This window comes from Vulpes vulpes, unplaced genomic scaffold (assembly GCF_048418805.1).
Source record: "Vulpes vulpes isolate BD-2025 unplaced genomic scaffold, VulVul3 Bu000000628, whole genome shotgun sequence".
NCBI lineage: Eukaryota > Metazoa > Chordata > Mammalia > Carnivora > Canidae > Vulpes > Vulpes vulpes.
This window is the reverse complement of record NW_027325682.1, coordinates 375,905-383,625: the sequence shown is the minus strand read 5'-3', so window position 1 is coordinate 383,625 and position 7,721 is coordinate 375,905. Positions and strand designations below refer to the sequence as shown.

At 38.8% G+C, this 7,721-nt stretch overlaps 2 pseudogenes; both read right to left on the bottom strand.

Moving 5' to 3' along the window:
- Nucleotides 1-390: 390 nt before the first annotated feature.
- LOC140596598 (E3 ubiquitin-protein ligase makorin-1 pseudogene) lies at nt 391-1,826 on the bottom strand (annotated as a pseudogene).
- A 2,665-nt stretch (nt 1,827-4,491) lies between these two features.
- Nucleotides 4,492-6,098, bottom strand: LOC140596593 (hydroxymethylglutaryl-CoA synthase, cytoplasmic pseudogene; annotated as a pseudogene).
- Nucleotides 6,099-7,721: the final 1,623 nt, after the last annotated feature.

Genomic DNA, 7,721 nt, shown 5'->3' with positions numbered 1-7,721 from the left:
ATTCTTGTTTAACAGATCTCAGAGAAACATAAAATGACATTGATAATTTCAGTGATGTTGTTTTCCTTTGAAATTTAATGAATAGTTGAATGACGTATGAAAGGAGAAGATATATAATATGTAGGTTTTATAACGTGGAAAAATACAACAGAGATTTCTACTTCATTTTGCTAACTCTGACGTTAGCAGCAGCCACTCCTCTAGTTGTCTATAAATGTATAAGTGACAGGTGCCTGGACATTATAATCCTTTAATATAAAAGATCACATTTCAAATTAGTTTGCATGGCTACTTTTATTTATTTATTTTTTATTTATTTTTTTAAATTCATGTTACAAAAACAACTAGCTTTAAGGTTTATTTTTGTGACTTTTTTTTAAACAGAGAAAAATGACACACTCCTTGGGGGAAGGTGAGGGATTGAGAAGACAGGCCCTGGGTAAAAATAATCACGACAGCACCTGGAGTTGATAGGCCTGCCTAGGAGACACGGGCACTGCCACACCAGCACAGGGGACAGCTACTGTCTGAGGCTCAGCAGACCAGTTCACACGCCACGCAAACCTGCTATAGATCCAAGTCATAAAAATCTTCCAGCTCATCATGAAACAAGTCCCACTCATCTTCAGAGTCTGTCAGGTCGTTGTCCCCACCTGCAGCCAAAAGCATAAGCAACATCTCGCCCAGCTCAAAGGTGACAACCTCCTCTTCTTCGTTGTCAAAGGGGTTGCTGTTCTCTCTTTCCTCAATGAGCTCCCAGAAGTGGTTCCTTCCTTGGGCCCGGTATCTGCTTGATGTTCCCACTTTCTGTCTCTGTGGCTCCTCTCTACGGCCATCAGGGACGCATGCTTGTAAAAACAGTTCCCTCCAAACGGGCAGCTCCCACGTCCTTCATCAAAATACCTGCACGCCTTGTTGCTCATCGCCTCCTTGTATTTCTGAATGAGTTTCTGCTTCTCTTCTTTCTCCTCCACCCAGTACTCACTTGGAATGACAAAGTTAGATGTGATCCGGCATTCGGGGCAGGACTTTATGATCTTGCTCTCAAATTGCTTAGCACTCCTCCACTTGCGAATACACTTGAGACAGTAAGTGTGGTTGCAGTCGGAGAGAATCCCAAAGCGACGCTCACGCGGGTTGGCTTTCTCATAGACCACCTCCATGCAGATCCCACACACCAGGTCCTTACTGCGCTGGACAGCAAATGAGAGCTCCATGTCCTTCTCATGGGCCTCAATGCAAGATTTTATATGTTGTGATCTCTGGGCGGCATCCATGGGATGGAGGACCTGCAGCCCACACATGTCACACGAGTCTCCGTGGAGATATACACAGTTCTCCCCATACCGGCACTCTCCCACTGCAGCATAGGGCCAAAGCTGCTTCTTGGTTTCCACTGCTATCTGTTCTTTCTCGGATTCTTCCTTGGTCACAGAGCCCTGTGGGGGTGCTTCAGTGCAGGAAGGGGCAGTACGGCCACAGTAGGGCTGCCGGGGAACAAACTCAATGGCATTCACCCAGTCTTCTGAACCTGCGCCGACAGTAGCAAAGGTTGAATTTCTGGACTCTGCTTCGCCCGTATTCATTTCAACAACTGGTCCAACTCCCGATGAGAGACTTGAGTTAGCAGCAAGAGATGATTTTGCAGTTAGATCTGCAGCAGTCACTTCTTCCTGTTTCAATGGCTTGCTATGTTCATGTCTGCAGCGGTCTCCGTAAATACAGTATCCTCGCTGAAAATACTTGCACACTACACCATAGGGACTGTCAGAGAGGTCATGCGAATAGCGACAGTTATCTCCTTCTTTACAAACCCCGTGCATGAAATACCTTAGCTCCTAGTTTTTCTTCTTGCTTTTGGTATGTGTTGAAGTGGTGGACTTGGAGCTTGGAGCGGATGGCCAAGAAAGAATTCTTAAGAGGTCTTCAGTTCAAAAAAGGTGGTTTTACCAAAACAAAGGGACTGGGTTCCTGGGCTGAAAGAGCTGCCTGCATGGCTACTTTTAAAATTCAAACTACTTTTCACAGTTAAAAACCAAACAAACAAAGAGAATAACTTACAGATCTAGCCTCTCTCAACAATAAGGTAAATCCATCTGGTTGAAGAAACTATAAAGGCTTTCCTCAGGACCAAAAGAGTTTGCTAAATTTAAGATTTAGGAAAGCAGAGAATGCACTATTGTAATTCTGTAAGAGAAATCTGCAAGAGAAACAGACTGCTGTGTGTTCTCCGGATCCTAGTTTACAACTTCCTGTTCCTTCAAAGACCAGTTGGAAAAAAACTGAAGATGTGGCCAAATTAATTTTAGAAATTTACTTTTTAACAATTTTTTATTGTACTGTTTTATAAATGAGGCATAACTCAAGGGCAGATTAATGACTAAAATGCATTTTGATTTAACTGTCTTCTCTGATAGTGTCCTTGAGTTTGCTTTTTGAATCACTCTTACCAAGGAAAGTTATACAGATAATAAAACAATAGGAATCTATACTGGGTAGTTTTATCAAATTCACAATCAATTTAGAATTTTAAGTCTGAAAGGACTGTAAATGTGCCCCCTCCCCCATTTTACATAGTATTTCAAAGGATAGAGGTACTTGTTAAAGTAAATTTATTTACCTTAGTCTGTGAGACTTTGCATCATACTGAATCTTAGTTTTTATCACATTTTAGAAAAGGATACCTACGGGTTAATCTTGTTGAATGGCTATAAGACCTGAGGATACAAGGAAACTAAAATTGTCATCTATCTGACATTAGTAAAGGTGAAAGAAAGGCATTTACTCTCAAATGTACTCACTGAAGAAAATGCCCAGGACTGTTTTTGTTTCCTAGTCCTGAAACGTCCACATATATCTTTGTAGAGCTGTTCATGATGATCTTTATAAAAAATTATAAAGGTTTAATTTTTTCCCGTGTGCAGCAGATGACAAGAAACTAACCAATTCCCGCTGATCCTCTTAAATTCCCTTGGGTACATATCATATTATTTTCTGTTGTTTCTGCTTTGCTGAAGACTTAAAACCCTTCATTAATGTTTCAGACCATTTTTCATCACATTTTTTGCCAACAGGTAAAATGGAAAAGGAGACATACCATGCAATTATTAAAATGGTTCTTGCCAGTCTTCTATGTCTTGAACTGCAAATCCTCTGGATTTCCACCAATATTTCAAGTTTCTTTCTTTTTTTTTTAAATTTCTCTAAAACTTTATTCAAAGTTATTCCCCTCACTGTTAATAAGGTGTACAGTTAATGCTCTGTGCCAGTATTATGAGGCTTGCCCATTGCCAGCAATGGACTTTGAGAAAAACCCATTTCCTGACACGCAAAAGTTAAATTACTCTCTTCAAAACATACTAAACTCCCATCACTTGTGAAAGTATTACATGCACCATTTTCCCATTAGTCTTTAAATGTGAACTTACATTATTAATCTACATCAGTGGATGTTAAAGTCATTTTAACAAATTGTACAAATCAAAATACCACTAGTTAATATTAGACAAGAGTATTTTACACACATTACATTACATATTACCTTGCAATTTGAAACATTACAGTTCATGCTTGTGTAAGTTTATTTGAGATAAAATATAAACTTAGTTGAATTTATAACACTGAAGTATCACAGGTAACCTAATAATGCCCTGTGCCCCATCCTTCTATTTTGTTTTAAATTTTTAAAAGGCAGCCAGAAAAATGTTTTATTTATTCTTTAAAATAAGGCGCAAAGAAAGATTGCAACAGCTTCCTCATACACCTATTAGCATCTCCACCTTGAACCAATGATTCCGAAGCAGACCCAGAGCTACGTCCATAGTTTTCCAGTGTACCATGTTGTCTATACCAGACGTCTGCTCAGTGCTCTCTGTTCAGAGGTCATTATAATAACTCACAACTGCTGGCCTGGATTTAAAGCAACATTCCAGTTTCCAGAACCATTCCAACTCTTCTCCCTCTTAAGGATTTATAAATTATAGACAAAGAATGTATGTGTCTTGCCATTTCTAAACAGGGTTTGTGCATACCACATTTTAAGACTACATTCCCTAAACTAGAAACTTTTTTTTTCAAAAATCACAGGTACTTTTAGTAAGCTTGTTGGTTCAAAGTACAAAAGTCTTACGTGTTTAAAAAAATTAAAATTGGAGACTAGTACCTCGGCTTTCTTCACCTGAAGCACATGATTCATGATACCACATTTAAACACTAAGCTTCATGCATACAAATGGCCAGAGAGGTATGAAGTTTACAGAGCCCTTTAACATTACTCCCGTAGATTGAGCACTGGCTGGACCACAATAGGAAGCATGTGAGCAAATTGAGCAAAGAGACTCCCCCAAGAACACGATAGATTTCCAGGCTTCATGTCAGTCACATAAAAAGTTACACAACATGTAATCCTTTAAAATTGTCCCCAGACGTCCCATTCCCAGAACTGTTCCTATACAGACCCTCCACCCCAACCCGCACTGAAGTCTTCCACCTCATAGAAGTATCTTAATGCTCCCTGTTACTAAAGACAGCTGCTTCGGGTTCTGCTGCTGTGGCAGGGAGTCTTGGCACTTTCTTAGCAGGACTTGGAATATGCTCAGTGGCTGCACTTGAATGTATGAGTCCTACTCCTTCACCCAGAGTATCGTCGCTGGGGGAGGGCTCTGGGCATAGGTCCTCCTGTGCTTCTCATCCACTCTGACGAGGTACCAGGTCCCTTCAAAGAGGGAATATACTGAGCTCTGAGGAATATAGTTCATCAAGTGATGAGTGTGCTCTCTGAGCTTCATGTTTTCAGCAAAGACATCTGGTTCCACATAAGTTCTTGAGTCAAGTCTTGATTTGAGATCACATAAACTTGCAGTTATTTTATCAAGACCGGACCCTGGTGTGGCATCTTGCATAACTCCAAGGGAGTACAGGATGGCAGCCAAACCAGAGCCATAAGAGAACACACCAGTCCTCTTTCCTGCTAGCTGTTGAGGTGAGTACTGTGCTAGAACAGAAGCGAGGGAGCCATAAACAGACGATGTGTACATATGTCCATTTTGATTTGACACAAGCAAAGATGCCTTTGTTTTCTGATTAGAGTTCAGCACTAGCCTTCATAAATGCCTTTTCCACATCTCTATCAAACTAGGTATCTTCTAATTTAACATCCCCAAATGCTTCCAGGCCACTACAGATACTATTTTTATCTCTGTTCTGGTCATTAAGGATGTCATTCAGCAAAATCTGAGCCAGAGACTTCTGAACCAGCTTATAGTAGGGTGAGTGGAAGATCATGAAACCAAAATCATTCAAGGTAAAGTCTTTATCATTTCCCTGTTTCTGCCACTGGGCTTGGATCTTTTTGTGATAGAATAGCAGCGGTCTAGTCCACCAAAGTACCACTGTATGGAGAGTTTCCCATCTACTATAGGATATTCCGAAAGCATGTCAGGCTTGTAAAAGTCATAGGCATGTTACATATGTGTCCCACGAAGTCCTTGGTCAAAAATTAAAGGCGCATTTGCCCCAATTAGCAGAGCAACAGATCTCACGTCACCTGTAGGTCTAGAATTTCCTGTGGCATATACAGCAACATCTCCCGCAACTACCAGGGCATACTGTCCATCCCAGGAGCTGGACTCAATCCAATTAACCCCATTTAAGACAGCAGCTGTGCTTCCATAGCATGCATTGGTTGTATCTATTCCTTCTATATCTGTGTTCCCAGACTCCTCAAAGAGCTGCATCAAATTAGTCTTCACGGATTTTGATTTGTCCATGATTGTCTCTGTTCCAACTTCTAAATGCCCAATGCAATCATACAAAATGCTGTCTCTCCATAAGATTCTGAACCACAGTCAGGCAAAGAGAGTTGATATCTTCTCTATCTGTGCAGAAGCCCATCTTGGCTTGGCCCATGCCAATAATATACTTTCCAGCATCTACACCATCATATTTTTCCAATTCTGCTTGATCAACAAATTGAGAAGGAAAATAGATCTCAAGGGCAGCAATTCCCACATCTTTTGGCCAGCAGGCTTCTGCATTCAAAGGAAGTGGCCCAGGCATGGTGAAAGAGCCAAAGATAACCAGGCGGTGGCCGTGGAAAGGGAGTGAGCCACAAAAGGGAAGTACCTCAAGTTTTTTTTCATTAGAGAATCTCACTCCCTTCTTAATTGGGATGAAGACTTGAATATAGACAACATTTTGACAACTGAGATAAAATTGGTCTTGTCAGTGTCACAACTGACATACTTTTGGCCTTCTGAAACCATACAAATCTATTATGGAAATTAAAGAAGATTTTACCTTAATTATAGGATAATTTTCAAATGAAAGCAAATGGAAATTGAAGTTAATAGGTGTATTAAGTTCTACAAATAATACTTTATGAGGGAAAAATCAGTACTATCAATTTGAAAAAAAATAAAATTAGCAAATATCTTGTGTTTCATGGAAAGTTATACTAAAAGAACACGAGTTAATAAATTTTGAGTATTTTATTCTAGATAGCCAACATATTTTTAAAGTAATATTCGCTATAATAAACTTCCTTCAATGGGTTAAGTTAGGCTATACAAAACAATTTTTTATTTTTTTTGAGTACAAGTGAATTTTTAAATATGTCTCTGGTACTTTGCTTTGGGCTTTCTTCTGAAAGAAAACTAAGCAGAAATTTCCTGAAGAGGTTTATAGTGAATTGAAAGAATGGAAGTCACACTGAATAAAGCTAACGCAAACAAAACTTTGATTCGCTATTTAAAGCTTCATGGATTCTAACCTTTTAAACTTGTATTTTGCGAGCACACAAATGACCTTTAAACTAAGTGGTACCGTCTGTTGTTACATTCGTTGTAGTTTGATCCTGGTGCTGGGTGTTGGATTTTTTTTTTTCTTGACATATCCTTAGAAATGCTTCTGTGTTCCAATAAATGGTGATAGTTAAATAGCATCAAAGGAAAAAGAAAAATCTGTCAGAAGAAAATTTTCTGTCTATGTACATCTTAATTTAAGCAGAAAATTCAAAGAATTGTCCAGTGACACAATAACAAATTTATGTTCTACAATATTCAGGAATAGGTTCAACTCATCCCATTTGGCTACTTAGCATAGACGTTAAGGTGGCAAGATCTAAAATCTAAGACTGTGTACCTCTTTCCGAATATGTAGCCTTGGAAATTTTAATTAGCCTCTGAGTCATCCTTCCGTAATTTAGAAAATGAGAGCAAGACTAAACATTCCTTAGAGGTTTTGTTGAGGATAAAAGAATACAGTGTTTGTAAACCAATTATTTTGTTGCGTGGTTCATGTTCAACTATTGCCAACTGTTATAACTTTGATAATATTGAAAATCATTTCCATTCAACAATCCAGTTAATGGCTACAAACAACATGGATTTCCTGGTGCTCTTATTATTAGATTTCTTTTCTTTTTCTTTTTTTTTTCTTTTTTCCTGCCATAGTATGATTATTCATAAGAAGAGACTGACCTCTTGATCTCTGCTTTCTAGTTTATATAGGGCAGGAAACTTCTCAGAAACTTTTATCATTACTACATTTCCCATATTTCTAGAAGCTCACTTGATCCCCAACAAAGTATTTTTACTATTTTTTTTTCTCTTTTACTGACATCCTGGGATGGTTGTACTATTGAGACTCCTTACTGAGAAATAAAAGCTATTTTAGAAGAAGCATTATATTATATAAGGTGTATCATTATATTATATAGTTTA